A 20347-nucleotide genomic window follows, 5' to 3' on the forward strand; every position below is an offset into this window, starting at 1 on the left:
TAGGCAACCTCCCATCTAGCAAAGCTCCAAGAAGGAGCTCCAAGAACCTATACCAAATGACAGGCTTTTTTTATAGGGAGGAGGGGGCAGGCAAATGGAAGTTTTTAGCAAAGAGTGCATCATTTCAGGCAAGGCACTTTCTTTTGGGTGTCTGTCAGATGGATTACCTCACTAGTGCTGACAATGAAATTACAGTTTAACTGGTTAAAAGTAACATTCCTGGGGAAGGCTGAGATTACATTTAGGTTTGGTATTAAATATCAGTTTGGTGATGAGGGTTTAGCAAAAGTGACCTCATCAAGGGCCTGTTGTCTCTTTTTTAGCAGAGTGAAGAACCTCATCAGGACTGTGTTTAATAAGATATTAACAGAAAAATATGAATTAGAAAATGATACAAGAAATGTGTTTTCTTAGAGAAGGAAGAGATAGTATTTGTTTTTAAAGATGTTATAAAATTCTGAGGGATTCAAGAACTTTCCAGAACACACAGTGAGAGGCTGAGGAGTGGGGCTTTTCGAGCTACACTTAGCAACACACTCTTTGCTGCTCCTCCATACCTGCCTTGCCGCCCCCACCCCCCGCACCCGCCCACTGGCTGTCAAAAATGGTGAAAGAAAGCAAGAAAGCACTTACTATGTTTTGGTGGTCAAACCCAATGCCACTCAAGAAAAATTGAATAAAAGGCTTATAGGAAGCTGGCCTTGAAGCATCACCCTGATAAGTATCCAAAGGAAGGAAAGAAGCTCAAACAGATTTCTCAGGAAGTGCTCTCTGATGCAAAGAAAAGGGAATTATATGACAAAGAGGAGAACAGGCAATTAAAGAAGGTGGAGCAGGTGGCAGTTTTGGCTTCCCCATGGACATCTTTGATATGCTTTTTGGAGGAGGAGGAAGGATACAGAGAGAAAGGGGAGGTAAAAATATTGTGCCATCAGCTCTCAGTAACCTTGGAAGATTCATTTGTATAATGATACAACAAGAAAACTAGCTCTGCAGAAGAATGTGATTTGTGACAAATGTGAAGTCCAAGGTGGTAAGAAAGGAGCAGTGGATTGCTGTCCCAGTTTCAGAGGCACTGGGATGCAAATAAGAATTCATCAGCTAGGACCTGGAATGGTTCAGCAAATTCAGTCTGTGTGCATGAGTGTCAGGGTCACGGGGAATGGATCAGTCCTAAAGATAGAGGCAAAAGTTGCAATGGTAGGAAGATAGTTTGAGAGAAGAAGATTCTAGAAGTTCATTTGACCAAGGCATGAACGATGGCCATAAGATAACATTCCATAGTAAAAGGAGACCAAGAACCAGGACTGGGACAGGAGATATTATCATTGTTTTAGATCAGAAGGACCATACTGTTTACACTTGATGAGAAGACCTTTTCATGTGTATGGATACACAGCTGGTTGAAGAAGCATCATGTGGCTTCCAAAGGCCCATAGCTACTTTTGACAACCAAACCACAGTAATCACCTATCATCAGGTCAGATTGTCAAACATGGAAATTTCAAGTGTGTGCTAAATGAAGGCATGCCCATTTATAGTAGACCTTATGAAAAGGCTCACCTAATCATTGAATTTAATGTAAACTTTCCTGAGAATGGCTTTCTCTCTCCTGATAAACTTTCTTTGCTGGAAAAACTATGTGAAAGGAAGGAAGTATTGTAGAAGAGACTGATGAAATGGACCAGGTAGAACTCGTGGACTTTGATCCAAATCAAGAAAGACAGTGCCATTACATGGAGAGGCATATAAGGATGATGGACATCATCCTGTTCAGGGTCAGGTCTCTTAATGGTGTCAGTGAATAACACTTACTGCTGGCATTTTTTATACAGTACTGAATGAGTGAAGGAGTATAATCATAATATGCTCACTATTTGCTATTGTTTTTGTTTTAATATTCAACCAGTGTTTTAAAAGTTAAATGAAGAATAAACTCATAATATAAGAAAATTCTGAGGGATTAATAGTTATAACTACATTACATGCAGTATATATGTTTTACTGCTTATTCCTATGTATTTTCTCAGTAATATAGATCTCTCCTTAGGGTGTAAACTATAATAGCACATTTTTGGTTCAGTGTAATTTACCTTTACTTACAGAACTGTGTTTCTATAGCAATAATCAAAATCATATAGGAGTGCTTTATATTTGAGTGAAATTACAATGAAATTGATTCCAATATATTGCTGCCCAATTTTTAGGGCTCTTGTTTAAGAAAAATGGGAAAAGCATTTGAATGAATGATTGCTTATTTGGTATTACTAACATTTTATAGGTTAGACTCTGGGCAAAATTCTTCATTGCCTTTTGTAAAGACTATTCATTGCTCATATTTTGTAGATATATGAATTCTTTGAATTCACTTAAGAATGGTGGTGCATTATGAGGGACATTGGCCATACAACCTGCTCTCCCCAAGAGACTGGACCACCCTTAAGAGTGAACCATTAAGTCCTCCTCTAGACAGCATGCTAGATGGACTAGCTGTCCATCTGTGAGGGTCTCTGCTGGAGGTGCATGCTACATACACACTGATGAATCAAATGAGATGACTTTATGCTCTCAACTCTAAAGTTATTTTTTAAAATCACAATGAATTCACTAAGCAATTACTTAATTTCTTAATGTGGTTTCTTCAGAACTGAGTATTAATTTGTTTTTGTATTTATAGCCATTGAAAAAATCAAGATATCTGCATGAAAAGTATTTCTGGAGAAAGTATTCTCCAGAAATAGTGCCTCGTTACACATTATGTGGATAAACCTTAGAAGCGTATTCTAAGAAGATGCCCCTACATTCCCTAAACTGGATTAAATACTTTTTGTATGTATTGCCTCATCCTGCATTGTGTTGGAGTTATCTGTTTATATCTGTCTCCCTACTATACCCTTTGCTTTATGGAAAATATTGTTCTAATTTTATGTGCCTAGTTCAGGGACAAGTACTTTAAATGAAGGTATTTATCTGAATTGAACAACTTAATGACAAAATTACTAAATATGAATCCCATCATCTTGAACTGTTTTGTTGTTGGTGTCCTATTAGAATTTGGTTCAGAGTTCTTATGTCTGTTCTGGGAAGAATATTACTGACCCATTTCTAAGAGTGTTTCACCTGACCCTGGCTATTTCAGAATAGCTACTGGACTGGTTTCCAGGCACACATCTTGCCTAAGTGGTGCTTTGTTTCCTCCCGGAATAGCTATACTTGGTACTGGACTGTGAGCTTGGTACTGGACAAAAGCCATTGTATTAAAACAAAAGTTTCTGGTGTTCAGACTTATGTCGCCACAAACTAGGAAGCTCAGTAAACTTGATGCAGATTCCAACTGGGTGTGACACCCTGCAGGCTTCTGTGCTAACAGAGCCACACACTGAAACTAAGAAAAATCACTTTGTATCATTTTAGTTCATATTTAAAGTACCAACTTGCGTCTGTTATTCACCGTGCCAAGAGCTTTCACTCATTTTAAATTCTCACAATTCATTTTTTCTTCCCAGTTTGTCGTTTTGGAATGATAGGTAAATCCTAGTGGGATTGTTTATACCATGGGGGTCCCATGGAGGCTAAGGTTATGGTAATGCTATTTTCACAACCCTTTATTATTTAAAAATTGAGATATACACAAAGTGCGTTGAGTGCACTAATATTAAGTGTAAGGCTCGATGAATTTTTACATATGTATACACCTCTGCAACTACCTCCGAGATCAAGACAGCTTTTTAAGCTCTTATCAGGTTCCCTTGTGCCCCTTTCAAACCTCCCTTCCAGAGGTAACCATTATTCTAAATTCTTACACTACATACAAGTTTTGTACGAAATTATTCTGGAGGAAGTGGAAATTGGCCCACAGCTCCACGGGGCTGGACGAGACGCACGGTCGGCTCCCTCCCTGAAGGGCATCCTGAGGTTCCAAGGGATCCACCATGCGACGGCTCTGCTCTTACTGACCGGAACCAGCCCCACCAGAGAGTACTCCGGGACCCACGTAGGTAGTGTCAGAGCACGCCACAATAGCCTTTCGCCGTCTCCCAAGCCAGCCTCGCCGCAGCCTCCCCACCATTCCAGTGGGCGCCCCTCCCGCGCGCCCAGGAGCCGGGTGTGGCTCTGGGCGCGACCCGTCGGAACAGCAAGTGGCCAGCGGGGGCGCTCCGGAGCCAGGGATGTGGAGGCTCGCCCATTGGCTGAACTTTCCCCGCGGGCCTGCGGGCCGCTGCACCACCCCCCGCCCCCAGGCCCTCTTTCGGTTCTCCCATTGGCTATTCGTGTTCTACACGCGCCTGCTCCGTCCCCCTCCAAGCAGGATAAAAAAGGGGTTGGGGGTGGGAGGCCGGAGCTCTGAGGCGGGTGAGCGGTCTTCTCGGTGAGGGGTCCCGAGACGGCCAATCAGGACAAGACGTGGAAAAGAGGCGCCGCGCTAGCCAGTCAGACCTGCAGTCCGGATAGGGGCCGGCTGACGCTAGGGCGGATCCCAGCCAATGGGCTTGCCGCTACCCGTCCGCTCCTCAGCAGCCGGGCGGAGGCGGTGGAAGAGACTGTGAAGAGAGCGCGACGGCGGCGGAGCCTTCGCTGGACGGCCCCGGGGAAAGCGAGGCCCGAGCCTCTGCGTCTAGGTGAGAAGCTGGACGCCGGGTGGGAGAGGCCAGCTGCAGGCCCTTGTTTGCCTGGCCTGGGCCGCAGCTGCGGGCACCAGGACCGCAGGCCGATTGGAGACGGGGGTTACACCCGCCATCCCGCCCACGCCCTCGGCCCTGGACTCCCTGAGCTGGGTGCGCCTCCTCTGTAGGGTCTCCAGTCAGGTTGGCCGCGCCGCCGCCCTGCGGAGGGCGGGGACCGCTAACAGGGATGTAGGGAGGGGCCTGGGTTGCGGCAGCCGAGCCTGGGGTCGCTGCCTGGGATGGGGAGGCCGCGAAGGGGTGGCGAAGGCGGTGTGGGTTAGTTACCGGAGGAGCGGGCTGGTGCGCTCGAGGTTAGCAGGAAAAGGAGGCCTGTGATTGAAGGATTGCAGGTCTGGGGAGGAAAACAGTGCTGGGAGAAGGGTGATGCTCAGAAAAAGGTGCCGGAGGAGACGGTGGAGTGTTGGCTTCTTGCAAGTAGATCTTGATAGAGGGTGGGGGAAATTAGCTGGCAGCGAAAGGAGGGCAGGCTTGGGTTTTGAAGGTTAACAGATCTGAACAAATGAGGACACGTGGGTCTGGAGTAAGAGGCACCTACTGAAACCGGAAGGTGACTTGAGAGGAGAAGGTTTTATGTGAGTGAGATGTGGATGGAGGCTGTTTAACTAGAAGGCGTCAGGTGACCAGTTAAGGGGAAAGTATACGGGGAGCAAACAAGATAGATTTATGTATGGTAGCTGAAGGGTGTGGATCTTTTGTGAGTGAGTAATAATAACTGTCGATTTTGGCAGAGGCAAGAGAACCTCCTGACATCTCATGAAGGAGTCAGACAGGTTCACAGGTTCATTCACTGTGTGCAGCGAGGGCTTAAACACTGAGACTTTGTAACTCGCGCTACTGAAGCTGATCGACCTTCCTCCCCCGAAGAGTTCGTCTCTCAGAAGTAATGGCACAAGTGTTTGCTTTTGATTGGATGGCAGTGAAGAATCGCTTAATTTTTTATATTAAAAAACAAAGTAGAAAGGCAGTATCAGAAGATGCTCTTAGAAAATCTGCCCTGTAGGGGAATTTCTCAAGTATCTTGTTAGGCATGTGTAATATAGCATAAAAATTATGTAAGATCTCTTGCAGTAACACAAGTGAAAGTTAACATATGAGTACAATCCTGTTATATAGGATCGTCTATTTTGTTTTTGTAGAATTTGGTTATATATCATGCTTGCTGGGAAAACTTTCAGCCTTGGGAAATTTTATAAGTCAAGTTCAATTTCTTTTCATGTAGAGGAAAGACAGATATGGTATGTGGGTATCACTGCTGCTGCCTTTCTGTTTCAAGCTTTTGGAATTTTTATTTGTGGGTTGAGAACAGAGGTTGGGGGCAGAGAAGAGATAGTGGAAAAGAAAGTGGCCCACTACCAAATTTTTGGTGGATTTAAATGGGAGGAGGTGGTAGGAACCGAGGTGTAATTTCTGCTTGAAGATAAGACAAAAAGATTGTGAAGTGTTCATCACTTTTGACAAGTATAAAATAGTATAGGGTCAAGGACAGAAACCAAAGAGGACATTCATTGTATAGTATGTTTCCTTGTTAACTAGATCAACAAAGCATTATAGCTAATGGACTATTCTATAAGATATAGAAATAATTTTGTAGAAATAATTTCTTGGTAATGCTACTCACTGATCACATTTTACTCTTAATATAACAGCTGAGGTGCTGAGGCGACTCAGAACAGAGAAGTAATTCAAGTGGTGTGGAGTTAATCAGAGAAGGTTTCGGGGAAGAGGTGAGTTACGAGTCATCTTTTGAATTAGGAGTTGGGTATGGACTGTTGGAACACATGAGGATTATAATGAGTAACAGATTAAAAAATGGCTTTAAAGGAGGATTGACAGTTTGAATGAAGGTTTAAGGGTGTGGCCATCAACTAAGTCAGTTTCAGCTTAGCTGATAAATGATGATTCTGTATGGTGACTATGAGAGATTTAGAGTAGTTGATGATGGATTGGAGATAGGCAGTAAGGGAAAGAGCACAAAAAATATTTTTGATAGTTATAAGGGGATATGGTGAAAGTAAGTTGGGTTGTTGAGACGTAGATTTGGTGTTCAAACATTTGGTGTCCTGTGCTAGATAATATTAATAGTAATAGTATAATTTTTTGGATGCTACTTTGTGCCAAACACTGTTTTGAGCTTTTTAAGCATCATCTTCTTTTGATTATCCCTATTTTATAGATGAGGGAACTGAGATTCAGAGTAATTTAATTTGCCTAAGGACACACGGCTAATAAGGTCAGGATTGGCAAAGTCAGTAAACGTTAATTGAGTATCTGTTTCATTCCAGGCACTGTGTTAAGTGCTGGAGATTCAAAGTTGAGAGAAAATCCATTGATCAAGTCTGAGCCGTTTTTTTAGAGATTGTCACAAGTTAACAGAAGAGAGCCAGTGAGGAAAGAGAAAAAGATTAGTTGGAAGGATTTTTGTAGACACTGAGGAATATACTGTTTAGGGAAACTAAGAATAGAAAGACTTAGGAAAGAGGAAGTAGTCAGCAGCAAAATATATAGCTGAGAGACTCAGAAGAATAAAATTTGAGAAGAAACCATTATGTTAAGTAAGGAAAAAAGTTAATGGGAAATTAGTCTCAAGAAAGCCAGAATGAAGATATTAAAATACAGGACAATAGTTTATCATGTTTAGTGGCAAATGCTCTATATAAATTTAAAATTTGGTATGATCACAGATATGGTTAAATTCATAGAAAAAGATGTTGGCATGTCCCTGTGCAATATTTTAATCTGTGACTGGTCAGATCATGGGTGGTTTAAAAGTACTTGTGCTTTTTATATTTTTCAAATTAAAAAAAGCATTATTATTATTTTTAAAAATATTTATTTATTTTTAGAGGGGATGGGAGGGAGAAAGAGAGGGAGAGAAACATCAGTGTGTGATTGCCTCTTACGTGCCCTCCACGGGGGACCTGGAAGGCAACCCAGGTATGTGCCCTGACTGGGGATTGAACCAGTGACCAGTTGCTTTGCAACCAGCACTCAATCCACTGAGCCACACCAGCCTGAGACAAGCCTTATTATTTTAATAATTAGTGAGGAAAAAAAATCATTCAACTGAAATGAGCTAATAGGTGGGTAGGTTAATGCTAATCTGAACTATGTTTGGGATCAGAGAAAGGATGGTCTTGCTACTGTGCCTACTGCATATGAGCCACTTTGGTAGGTACACATTCTCACCTTGGAATGACTGGGTTGTTACAGGTAGAAACATCCTGAAACTACATGTTAAAAGATGACATGTGCTTCATCTGAGGGATCAGGTTACTAAAACACCCTGAGTCATGAAGATACAGTCTTGGCTATTCTGAACATTATTTTCTTTTCATTTAATAAATGAATTTAAGGGTGAAAAGAAGCCAAGCCACCCATACACTTGAGTCATTTTAACTTTGTCTTTTGGTCTTTTACTCTTCCCTCTCCCCACACATTGGTTCTATGGTTCCTCTCTTCAGTGAGTTTTTAATGGGCTTCGAGTTTCACAGTTCTGTGTGGTGATATGAAAGTGCTGATTTTACACAATACTAACTGAAACACTTAACATTTGTCATTGTTTCTGTTCCCAATTTGAAGAAGAGACAAATTTCAAGAAAATAAGCTTTTTCTTAACCAAAATTTTCCAAAGGAGACCAGTAGGATTTGCCCTTAGAACATAGTATGGATTTATTCCAATCTCTAAAGGAGAGGAAGAGGAATTGTATAAGTCAGGAATAGGCTCTGGTTTTTAGTTTAATTTCATTTGGCTATAGGAATTGTGAGAGAAAATAGTATTTCATCTTGGTACTGTACTTTTTTCCTTAAATTATCACATTTAATTTTCATACAGTTCTCTAAGGTGGCTCTCCTATTTTAAAGATGAAGAGAGTGAGACTCAGTAGTAACTTTGCAAAGATTGAAGAGCTAAGGAACAAAGCTGAGATTCAAACCTTGTTTTGTCAAATTTCAAAACTCATGCATATAAGACAAATGGCAGGAAGAACTTGTTTATATGAATGCCCACAATAGAAAGAAATGCTACAGAGCCTTAGGTATTTAGTAACTATTTGTTACCTTAGAGCAGAGGTGTCACACTCATTTTCACCTGGGGCTATTTCAGCTTCAGCCACATCAGCCTGGTAAGTTGCCTTCAAAGGGCCAAATGTAATTTAGGGCTGTGTAAATGTAACTACTCCTTAACAGTTAATCCAGAGCTCCCAGCTGCTGGGTAGAAACAAGGAACAGTGTGCCTGCTGGATAAAACAAGCGGACACAAGTGGAGGGCTGGAATTGGCCCACGGGCCTTCTGTTTGCTACCTGTGCCTTAGAAGTTGGGGATTCTTGCCTTGTGTGTTTGTGCCTTGTGATACTGGCTCTTAAATAATAGTGATTTTTGTGTCTCATATAGTGCATTATATTAATGGGTTGGCCAAAAAGTTCATTTTTTTTTTTCTGGGAAATAAAAGACACATTTTTCATTTTCACCAATAACTATTGATTTGGATATTGTGAGTATGTCTGCTATCTCCTGCTATTGGCTTCTAAGTGTGTAGAGGGCAGGGGTGCTGCTAAACATCTTCCAATGCGTAAGACAGCCCCAAAGCAAAGAATTATTTAGCCAAAATGTTAATAGTACCAAGACACTTCACAAACCACTTTTGACATGTTCCATTAAGCCACAGCACTTTCTCCATACACTGCACAAATCTTTTTTTGCATTTCAGTTGGGCTTTTACCTTTCTTAAAATAAGAAACCATAATACGCCAAAAATGTTTTCTTCTTTCATCTTTAATATTAAAATGGCTGCACAAAAATTCACCAATTTTGCTAAGTTTTTTTTAAATGCATGCAGATATGACAGCTGTCACAATACAATCTAACAAAATTGTTTTGAATGAAGTTAAAGACAGCTAAGCACTACTAGAGCCATCGTACGGAGAAAACTAAATGAACTTTTTGGCCAACTCAGTACCTTTAAAGGTGTGTTTGCACATTTTAGTGTTTTTGAAATGAAAATGAATCTACTGTGCTATATTTATTTTAAAATGTTTATGAAATGCATACTATGTCTTAAAGGTTAATGTGTCTCAGAATTGAGGTAGTATGGTATATGCATATAGTTTTGTACAACTGTCTAAGTAATTTGTTGTGTGCATCCCCCCCCCTTCCCCACCTCCTCTCTTTACTTAGCCAAATACTTTCTTTTTTAGTATGGTATAATATAGAACTGAAGTATATATTAATAATAAAATAGTTATTTTCTTTAGCTATTGAATATTATAGTGTAGAAGAAAATACTTTGATGTAGAAAATTCACATTGCACTGTGAATCAGCAGATCTGAGTTTTAATTTTGGTTTTGTTAGCAACTTGATGTGTTACTTGAGGCAAGTCACTTCCCTCTCAGAACTTTAGTTTCCTCATCTGTAAAATGGAGTGGGTAGGGGAAACTTTTAGACCTGTCTAGCTTGAACGAACTGTATGCCCTCTTTCTAATGAAAAATGTGGATGCCTTAAAAAGTGATCACTTTCTTAAAAATTGTATTTATTGCTTTTTATTATTTTTTCATTCTCTTTATCTCCCTGTCTTCCCTCCTTGCCCCTTTTATCTGTGAACCCTTGAGGGTATTGTTAGATTTTTAATCTATTAGAATGGTGAATTATTTTTGATATACTACATTTATCAGGACAGGATACTGAGAAAGTAGGTAGTTAATAAATAGTTAATGAATGAATAAATATGTTTTATTTGAGTTAACAAAAGAATCTATAAATAGAATGCCATCCAAAAAGCTGTTGAACTTTCACTGAAAGGTAATTCTGCCTAAATAGTGAAATGTGTTTTGTAAAGTAAATTTATCTGCTCTCTAGGTGTACACAGAAGAAAACTACTGGGCCTGTCTCTAAGTTCTCTGTTCTGGTAGAAGAGGCAAACTACTTTAAACTTTGTATTGTGGGAAATTGCCAACATAAAAATACAATAATACACATAATATTAATATCACCAGTGCTATTTATTTTAAAGACTTTATTTATTTTTAGAGAGAAGAGAAGGGAAGGGAGGGATGGAGGGAGGGAGAGAGAGCGAGAGCGAGAGAGAGAGAGAGAGAGAGAGAGAAACAGACATGAGAGAAACATTGATTAGTTGCCTCTCATAAATGGGGACCAAACCCGCAACCCAGGCATGTGCTCTGACTGGGAATCCAATCTGTGACCCTTTGCTTTGCAGGATGACACCCAGCCAACTGAGCCACACCAGTCAGGGCTATATCATCAACTTGAACAACTACTAACTTGTGGTCAATCTGGGTTCATCTGTACCTCCACCCATTTCCCCATTATTTTATTTTGAAGCAAAGCTCTAGACATTTTTACCAATTATTACTAGATAGCATGGTAAATGTGACAATAGACATGCTAATCTAAGTGAAGTGGAAATTTTTAAATGTACATGAAAGAATATGGGTTATATTCTGTTCGGCAAGAGAAATTAGACGTCATAATCTATAGGGTGGGGATAATGTAATTGGAGAGACTGAATGTATATATATAAAATAGAATGTAGTGAGATCATATCCCAGAATCGGTTATAGAGATTCCAAGTGGGAAATGACATTATTTCTGAATGAAAGTAGGATTTAGACAGGGAGAAAGAACATTTAAGGGGGGAGGTGAGGGTAATCACATGGAGAAAGCAATTAGAAAAATCTGATTTTAGCTTTATAGAATAAGTTATAGCTAAATCTATATTTCTCTATATCTTTTAGACCCCTGCAAGATGTTATTGACATACTGTAGATCTTACATCAATACTTGAAAGGAGCCAATTGCTGTGAAAGAAGCCAATTGCTGTATTACAAATTAGGATACACTATTTTGTGAATGTGTCACTGTCTGTGGTGAATTATGTGACACATTCTATTAAAAAGCCTTCTAAATATCTTAGTACCACATGTATTAATGGATTCATTTTGTCAAGAATACTTGTGTGTGTGTGTCATCAGCTTTCAGTATGTCATTTTGAGATTTTAAATGGTGACGTGTGTATTTAAATGCTAACCATTTGACAGTTTTAGAATTACTTTAAAATATCTAGTTTATATTATTACTTTGTATGGAATTCTTGTTAGTCATGTGAGCCATCCTTCTGGAATTTAAGGAATTCTTACTATTATATCTTATTATTTTCGAGTATTGACTGAAATACTTTGAAATATTACCTGGAAATAAAATCTTAAAGTATATGCATAATGCAGAGATTCTTAGTCAAAGGTCATGAACCTGTTTTGAGTATCTCCTCAAAGCTTTGTGCTATCTCTTCAGAAAAATGTACATACACACTTAGTTTTTCATCATTTCAGGGCGTTAATAAGACTCTCAGCACCTACTCAAATATCTTTGAGCACATATGGATTCTGGTTTAATAAGCCATTCTTTAATGTATAGACAGAAAGCCTACTGCTAAAATTCATCTCAAATTTATTTCTGGGTGTACTTGCTCACCTTTTACAGTTTTTGTTTTTATTTTATTATTGAGCCATAAAATTCTAAAACTCATTACGCAAATGCTTAATTTTAAAAAATATATCACTTTTTTTTTTAAAAAAGAAGACTTTATTTTTAGAGAGAGGGGAAGGAAGGGAGAAAGGGAGAAAAACATCAGTGTGTGGTTGCCTCTCACACACCCCCTACTGGGAACCTGGCCTGCAACCCATTAATGTGCCGTGACTGGGAGTTGAACCAATTACTCTTCTCAGACCAGCACTCAGTCCACTGAGCCACACCAGCCAGGGCAAAAAATATACCACTTCTTAATTGGATTCTTATGGAAAAACATACTATAGCCAGTTTAATGAGTATATTGGAATGATTTTACCAAAGATTTTGGAATAAGTGGATGGTACTTTATATAATGCTGCCATTTATTGTGAATTAACAGAAAGTGGAATATATGACATAAGAATGAATAAGTATATAAATACCATTTGTTCAGAGGTAAAGGGAAAAACTTCTTTGCCCGTCTTGTCCTTATATAGTTAGGATCTGTGGAGGAAAGGATCTGTTAAAATATTTTGAGGTTCACATATGCATTGAAATAACCCCTGGGTGTGATACAGGGGTTTAGAAACATGTGTTGGGGGGCCAACAAAGGGTTGATTCTCAGTGGATCCCAGAGAGCTTGAGTGTTTAACATCCATCTAGTTTCAAGGATGGTCCCAAATAAGTTTCCTAGAAATATGTTGTTTTAAAAACTTGTGGACTGTACCTAAAATATAAGCAAAATAATGAATATTAGCATATGCAGAATCCTCAGGAGATAGGAACAAATGAATTAGCTGCTATTGGGGCATTTAACTCTGCAGAGTGGTACATAGGCTGTTTGAAGATCAGTGAATATTAGGTGTATTACTTTAAAGTGAAAACCCTTGTGACCTATCAGACTTAGTAATTCCCTGAGTATCTAGTGCACTATTAGGAACAAACTTATATCTAATAAGTAATAGATATATAGACTTTAAGAGCTAGAAGAGGACTTAACCACCAGTGATTTGTTTTCCCTTTCAGTGAATTTTACAAATGATCAGAGCAGTTAATGGACTTGTCCAAGGTCAGGTGATCAGTGGCATTCCCAATAGTGTAGTTAATTCATTACCCTACCTGGTTTTTTCAAGTCTGTTGTGGTTATGTATTTTGGCTGTCTTTTCAGTTTGGATCTCAGTTTCTGGAGAAGTATCTTAACTCTAGGGTTTTTAGCATTGTGACTTTCTCAATTGCTAAATTGACTAAGAATTCGATGAATGTTTATACTGTAATGTTTTTACTTTGTTATGCATGTTCTCATCCCACCTTTAGCACAATAACGCATGGTTACAAGATTTATTGGGGTAGGCTTCTTAGGGAGTGAGCCTAAGTGGGTTTCACAGCTGGAAACATACTAAGAAACCAAAAAGCCATCAAACACTTTCCTTACATTTTCTATACCTTTCTGGGCTGATGATTCTTGCCTGGCAGCATTTTGTTTAAAGCTGTATCTATGAAACTGGCAATGTTTTAAAGATAAGCCAGGAAATGATTTTTGAGGAGAGGGTTTGCTATAAGATTTAGTCATTTAAAGACATTTCTGGAAGCTTCTCACTCAGAACTAGAGACTGGAGGGCTTATTGCAAGTGTAGAGAAGTTAGTACTTCTATGAAAGGCCCTGATTCCAAGTCCTTATGTCACATTTAGTTAGTATAGACCTGGTGGCCAGGGAGAATACCTGCCCCTACAGTTAGTGACCTTACCCCATAGCCAGGGTAAGGACCCTTAAAACAGTGACTCTCAAGCTGTTTTAATCCTGGTCCTTTAGCTGGATCATTCTTCAGCTCAATAATTCCAACTTTCTACTAGAATATTAACAACTAATTGTCAAGGTACAAGCATTTTGAGGGGAGAAGGATTTTCTTTAGCAATTAGGGGTATGGATGGCTCCTAACTGAATCACACAAAAAATATGCTACCTCTCTTAAAGTCTAGACTAGTTAGAAAACTAGGCCTCAAATCCTAGTGATATAATTGTGTTGTTCTGCAGTTTGAATAAAACAACTAAAATGTTAATAGTTTGACTAATGGTAATTTTTAAAAAGTAAGAATAATGGTAATTGAAAATCATGACCTGCTAAAGACAATACAACTGGCAGTGAGTGTCCCTTTTGAAAATTAAAGAATTCAAGCTTTTAAGTGTGCATGTGTGGGGTAGGAGCTTTGCAGCATTGTGGGTTGCAGCAACCAGTTATTAATTGTATATAAATGAAAGTCTTTGGTACATCTGATAACATGCCCATTTTTGTAACCTGACTTCAGTTTATTCATAGGAGCTTTGTGTATCAAAGGAAGATCATGCTTTGCACAATAAATAATTTGTAGTCCATGTGTGGTCTGGTCCATTTTCAGATCATTATCTTAGGAGGTAATCCAATGTATTTTGGAATATTATATTTTAGTGTTCTGAGATTGAAAGTATTAGGATACAATTTCATGTCTTAGCATGAAAACATTTTTATTATGTTAAGGAGAGACTATAGTATAATAGTTTGTCTAAAAAAGAATGATGTGTGACTTATGGAAATTACATGTAAAAATTGTTTTCTCTTAAAATGTCATTGTATATGTTTTGCAAGCAGTGGCGCAGTTTATTACCAAACTGTGTTAACAAGAGCATAGCCCTTCTGTAGGTTTTAAAGTAGAGAAGCTACCTTATTGGTTAGGCCTTGAGGAGAGAAACAAAGAAAAATGGGTATTTCTGAAAAATTTGTTTTCTTGTCAGCAGATAATTTGAATGCTGTAGAATAGACATTTCCTCTTTGGAGAACTTGGCTTCTTAAGATGTCTTTGTATTTGATTTTTATATCACTCACAGGAATTCTGAGTGTCTTGATATTTTCCAGAAAAATGAGACTGTAGGGACATTTTTAACTCGTGTCAAAGTGCCATTTTTATGGCACAATATCAGTGTACAAAATACTTGTATAGTGCCCTAAGAACTAATGAACCTATTGAGATTCCTTCTTATCAAGAAGTATCTCAACATTGGGGAAATAGGATACAGAGAGTTAAATACTGGTATCAGGGTCTGTGTAGGCAAACAGAGTGGCCATTATATCTACTTCAATGAGTGCTTACAACAGGGTTGAACACTAGCATTTTTTATTGAGAAAGAAATGTTAACTAAGATTCTACAGCTATTCTTTTGTTTGTGGAAAAATGCTTTATAAGCCTTAACTTTTGAAAAAGGAATGGTTCTATTCTTATTTGACTGACAACAGTAGTTAGTTTGTACATTTTGCATTTGTATTTTGGCCCTTTATTTGCTGCTTACAACATACTTGCAGAACATGTTTTCTTTTACGTTAAGTCTTAATCAAAATACTAAAGCTTCCAGAGTTATTAGAACCACTAGACCTGTGGTTCCCAATATGCTTCCAGATGGGAGTCCATCAAAAATCTTAAAAAGAAAGTATATATTGTCCTGGCTGCTGTGGCTCTGGATTGAGCACTGGCCTATGAACCAAAAGGTCACTGGTTCGATTCTCAGGGCACATGCCTGGGTTGCAGGCCAGGTCCCCAGTGGGGTTTGTGTGAGAGGCAACCACACATTGTTTCTCTCCCTTTCTTTCTCCCTCCCTTCCCCTTTCTAAAAATAAATAAATAAAAATCTTTAAAAAAAAGATAGTATATACTTATGTAGAAAGTGAAAACTCTTCATAGTCTAAAATGAGTTGGTTTTCTTTTGTCTAGAAGTATGTCAATTCCAAGTGGTAACTTACTGGTTAGAAGCTCATAATTACTTCTCAGTGAACATGAGAAGATTACATTTTTATTCTGTAAATGAGATGATTTGGTAGGCAAAATATTTCCAGGTGTGAGACCCATGGGTCCTTATTTTTTAAAAAGACATTTTTGGTAGCTAAAAATATGTGGTCAGGAAGAACTTATTCCCTAGACTCATGGATTAAATAGTTGACAGTTTCAAGAATAATACTTCACCATGCCTTTAGTGGCAGATTGTAGTTTCTAAAGATGACTATAACAATATCTCCCATTTCACACGTTCTCTCAGGGTCTTCTTGACTCTCACCCTGAGGTGAATTTTATGTCCCCTTTCCTTGAATTTGGATGGTCTTTTGAATCATTTATAACCACTAGAATGAGGCAGAAGCTATACTGTGTGACTTTCAAAGTGGGATCAGGAAAGAAAAAAGACCTACATAGCTCACTAGAATACTGGTCTTGAAACTTCTAGCAGCTTGTAAGCAATCTAGCTTGAGATCATCATTCTCTAGGGAAATCCAAAAACCACCTCATGTGGATCTAGGATCAGGAGCTAGAAACTTCAGCTAGAACTGTTTAGTCAAGTTCTTCCCAAATTCTAATTTATAGATATTGTGAAAGAGAATAAAATGATTACTGTTGTTTTAAGATACTGAATTTTAGAGTGATTTTTGGTACATAGCAATAAGATAATCAGAACCCCTCCACCCCCCTTTTTCCCTCTGAATCTGTAACTATTGAGATTTGACAATGTACAGATACTACAGTCAGGAATAAACCTGAATGACCTGTTCTGGGATCTGAACATTAACCTTATTTTGATCTTCTACCTTTATATATCAACTTTTTTCTACCTTCTTTCTTATATTCATTTGGAAAAGCCATTCCATCTTAGGTATTTAGTAAGAGGGCCTTTTGGTAACTGAAACTGTGTCATGTATATTGGAAAGTGTCCATGATATATTTACTATGGCATGAGAGCATAGGCATCATGCTTAGAAGGCCTTTTACTCAGTGCCTTACTTTTAGTTACTGTGCTATTTGGCCCTCTATTAGTTCCCTAGGGCTGCTGTAGCAAAGCACCACAAAATGGGTAGCTAAAAACAACAGAAATACATTGTTTCACAGTTCTGGAGGCTAGAAGTAAAAAACCCATGCTCCCTCTGAAACCTGTAAGGGAATCCTTCCTTGTTTCTTCCTACCTTTTTTTGTAGGCAAATTTGGCATTCTTTGGCCTCTAGATGCGTAACTCCAATATCTACCTCCAGTGTGTGCTTTTGTTGTGACATGGAGTTCCCCTCTTGCATCTCTGTGTCTTCATATGACCCTCTTATAAGGACACCTACTCTAGTGTGACATTATTTACGTTAATTACATCTTCAAAAACCTCACATTCTGAGGTGTAGGGGGTTAGAATTTCAATATCTCTTTCTGGGGGACAACAGTTCCACCCATAACAGGCCTCAAGGGAAGTGGATATAATTGTGTTTTAACCATTTACACATTTTTACTCCAAATTAGAGGCAAATGGGGTTTTTAATCAGTGCCCATGATGCGCTCTTCTCTTCATGTTGTCCCCCTTCCCTCTAGCATACACACACAATATACATAAAAATTTGATAGTAGTTTTAAAGTGTTTAGGCTCATTGACCCCTTTGAGAATCTGATAAAAGCAGTGAATTCTCTCCCTAGAATAAGGGTGAGCTACAGGCCTGGGTAGGGACACATGTACATACAGATTATAAATATATGCATACAAACTTTCAATAATATTTTGGATGGAGTTTTAACATGTTCTTAGAGACACACCCCACCTGTTCATGAACTTCTGGATTAGACAGTTATTATTTGCCATGGGTTTGAGATACCTAATCCCCATTTCCCTTGCAGTGGAAAGACATACAAAAGATGGGAGAGGAAGGAGGAAGGAGAGGTATATACATGAGGTCTGTCTGGAAAAGGTCCAGCTATTGTTAATGTAATGAGAACAGTTTATGCGACATTGATGTAACCTGGCAACCAGAGAGTGGATTGGAATGCACATGTATAAACAGTGATGACTTCACTATACTAGTCAGTGGGGTTGGTAGATGCCATTGAATGAACATGTATACTGTGTGCCTGTCATATTCAAAATGACAGAGTGAGGAGAGCAGCAAGTCTGCATCAGATTTTGCGTTAAGCTTGAACATTCCTATGCGGAAACTATTCAGGTGATTCGGAAGTCCATAGCTATAGACAACTGGTGATTGGCAGTTTCATCACGAGAACACAGTCAGTCCTGCATCATGTCTTGAGCAGAGTTTTTTGGCCAAACATCAAATCATGCAGGTGACTCAGTTTCCCAGATTTGGCGCCCTGCAACTTCTGGCTTTTCCCAAAACTAAAATCACTTTTGAAAGGGATGAGATTGAGGAAAATATGAAGGGGCAGGTGATGGCGATTGGGAGAACTGTGTGTGAGGTCCTAAGGTGCCTACTTTGAAGGGGACTGAGGCATCATTGTCCTATGTCCAGTGTTTCTTATATCTTGTATATTCTTCCGTAAATGTCTTTATTTTTCATATTATATATCTGGATACCTTCTAGACAGACCTCGTACATAGAATTCCTTCATGGTTGCTATAATTCAATGCAGTTTTCTTGGTGATTTTCATATTTATGTGATATTTACTATGCATTATATCTATTCCCACCCCATCTCCCATATATAATCTTTGTAAATATAAATTTATAATTTACAGAATTGTAAATAACATACTGTTCAGTAGAGAAGAATAATATAGGTTCTTTTAGACCTGTATGCAGTATATAAACAGACCTTTATAAATTGACCCCTTTAAATTCTGTTATCTTTTGGTTATTGTATCAAAAATTTTTTTGAACAGGGTAGTGGTTCAGGGTTTCTGAGTCTGCGAGAGGATTATATTCCGTGCTCTTCTTTACTTATATCCTTTTCTCCAAAATATTTTCCACGTCTTACTCCTGAACATCTTAATGGGCTTTTCTTTGAAAACAGATTTTTATACATGCCTTGAAAAGGCTATAGGTCATGTCTTTATTTTGTATCTAGTCTGTGGTATATCTATATTTCTGAGGCCTGGAGTTCATTTGCTAGCTTGTTTTTGAAGCTATTTATTCAAACAGGTATTTACTGTCCATTTTATAATGGTATGCACAGTTAACTCTAGTAATACTGAAATCATAGGCAATGAACTTTTAGACCATACTGGTTTCCCATTGATGCCTTTCTCATTTGTAGTTCATTTTCTAAATGTAGAATATTGGAAATCATTATTTAGACAAGGAAGGCAAGTTATGTCCAACAAAGTATCTTCCTATTATGAATAAAGTTTTATTGAAACATAACTGTTCCCATTCAGTTAATATCTATGGCTGATTTTGTGCCTCAAATGGCAGAACAGAGTATGGCCCACAAAGTTGAAAGTACTTACTACCTGACCCTTTACAGAAAGTTTTTGCCAAATTTTGGTTTAGAAGATGTTGGAATTCTTTCTTTTAAGGATATTTGAAGTTTTAAAAAATCCTTTCAGACATAGAATCTAAGGAATATAAAAGACCGTTTATCTCAATTTGAGTTTGGGTTTGTTTACACACTGAAGGCACAGAGGAACCTGTTTTTTAATAGGAAGACAACTAAATGGACCTGTAGCTGTAGGTGGTGGAAATTTTGTAGCGGCTAAAACAAGGAACTAAGATTCCTTAGAAATGCCATTAGTTAGGTTTTACTGTTTGTGTTCAGTGTATACTGGTACAGAAAGAAACACAGGTAGAGCAAGTCTAGATAGACTTCACTGCAGAATTGTATTTGATAGGTCTGTGTACTTGACTGGTGAACATAGCTGATCTCTCAGGAAGGAAGGGCGTCCGACCTCAAGATCAACATTATCTTGGCAGGGTGGAGGGGATGGATGAATTTCTCACATTCCATTGAGGAAATCCAGCCTCTTAGCATCCTGTTCATCAACAATTTCATAGTTAAGTAATCATCTGGTTTTTAATCTAATAGATTTTCCATCTAATGAAGAAATGGAATGAAAATTGAATGTAAAGATTAGCATCCTTAACACAATGCTAGTCTTATTTTCACTTTAAAAAAGGTATGACTTTTTTATTTCCCTAGTAACAGATGAAAATGAGTTTGTAAATTGTTAGAATACAGAAGACAATGGAGACTGGCTAATTGAGGGGAACATTTGTCCTTTTAAATATTCTTTTGGAGTCCTCTGATTTTTGTATTTTACAAATATAGTGATTTAAAAAAGTGTATAAAACATGCATATAGTACATAATTTTAAAATGTACAAAAGGGTATATATTGAAGAGTACCTGCCCCTCATTTTTGTTCCT

At 38.4% G+C, this 20347-nt stretch overlaps 1 protein-coding gene and 1 pseudogene across 2 annotated transcripts in view; both read left to right on the top strand.

The window, feature by feature from the left end:
• Positions 1-1075: 1075 nt before the first annotated feature.
• On the top strand, positions 1076-1885 carry LOC114498971 (annotated as a pseudogene).
• A 2556-nt stretch (positions 1886-4441) lies between these two features.
• Positions 4442-20347, top strand: part of FAR1 (fatty acyl-CoA reductase 1) — a 58058-nt gene continuing 42152 nt past the window's right edge. The window contains exons 1-2 of one of the 2 annotated variants that reach the window (XM_028517712.2): positions 4442-4619; positions 6332-6409. The gene's annotated coding sequence lies outside the window, so the exon portion shown is untranslated. The remainder of the gene's footprint in view (positions 4620-6331; positions 6410-20347) is intronic. The other variant, XM_028517711.2, reaches the window with a different exon arrangement.

The sequence above is a fragment of the Phyllostomus discolor genome, chromosome 6 (assembly GCF_004126475.2).
Source record: "Phyllostomus discolor isolate MPI-MPIP mPhyDis1 chromosome 6, mPhyDis1.pri.v3, whole genome shotgun sequence".
NCBI lineage: Eukaryota > Metazoa > Chordata > Mammalia > Chiroptera > Phyllostomidae > Phyllostomus > Phyllostomus discolor.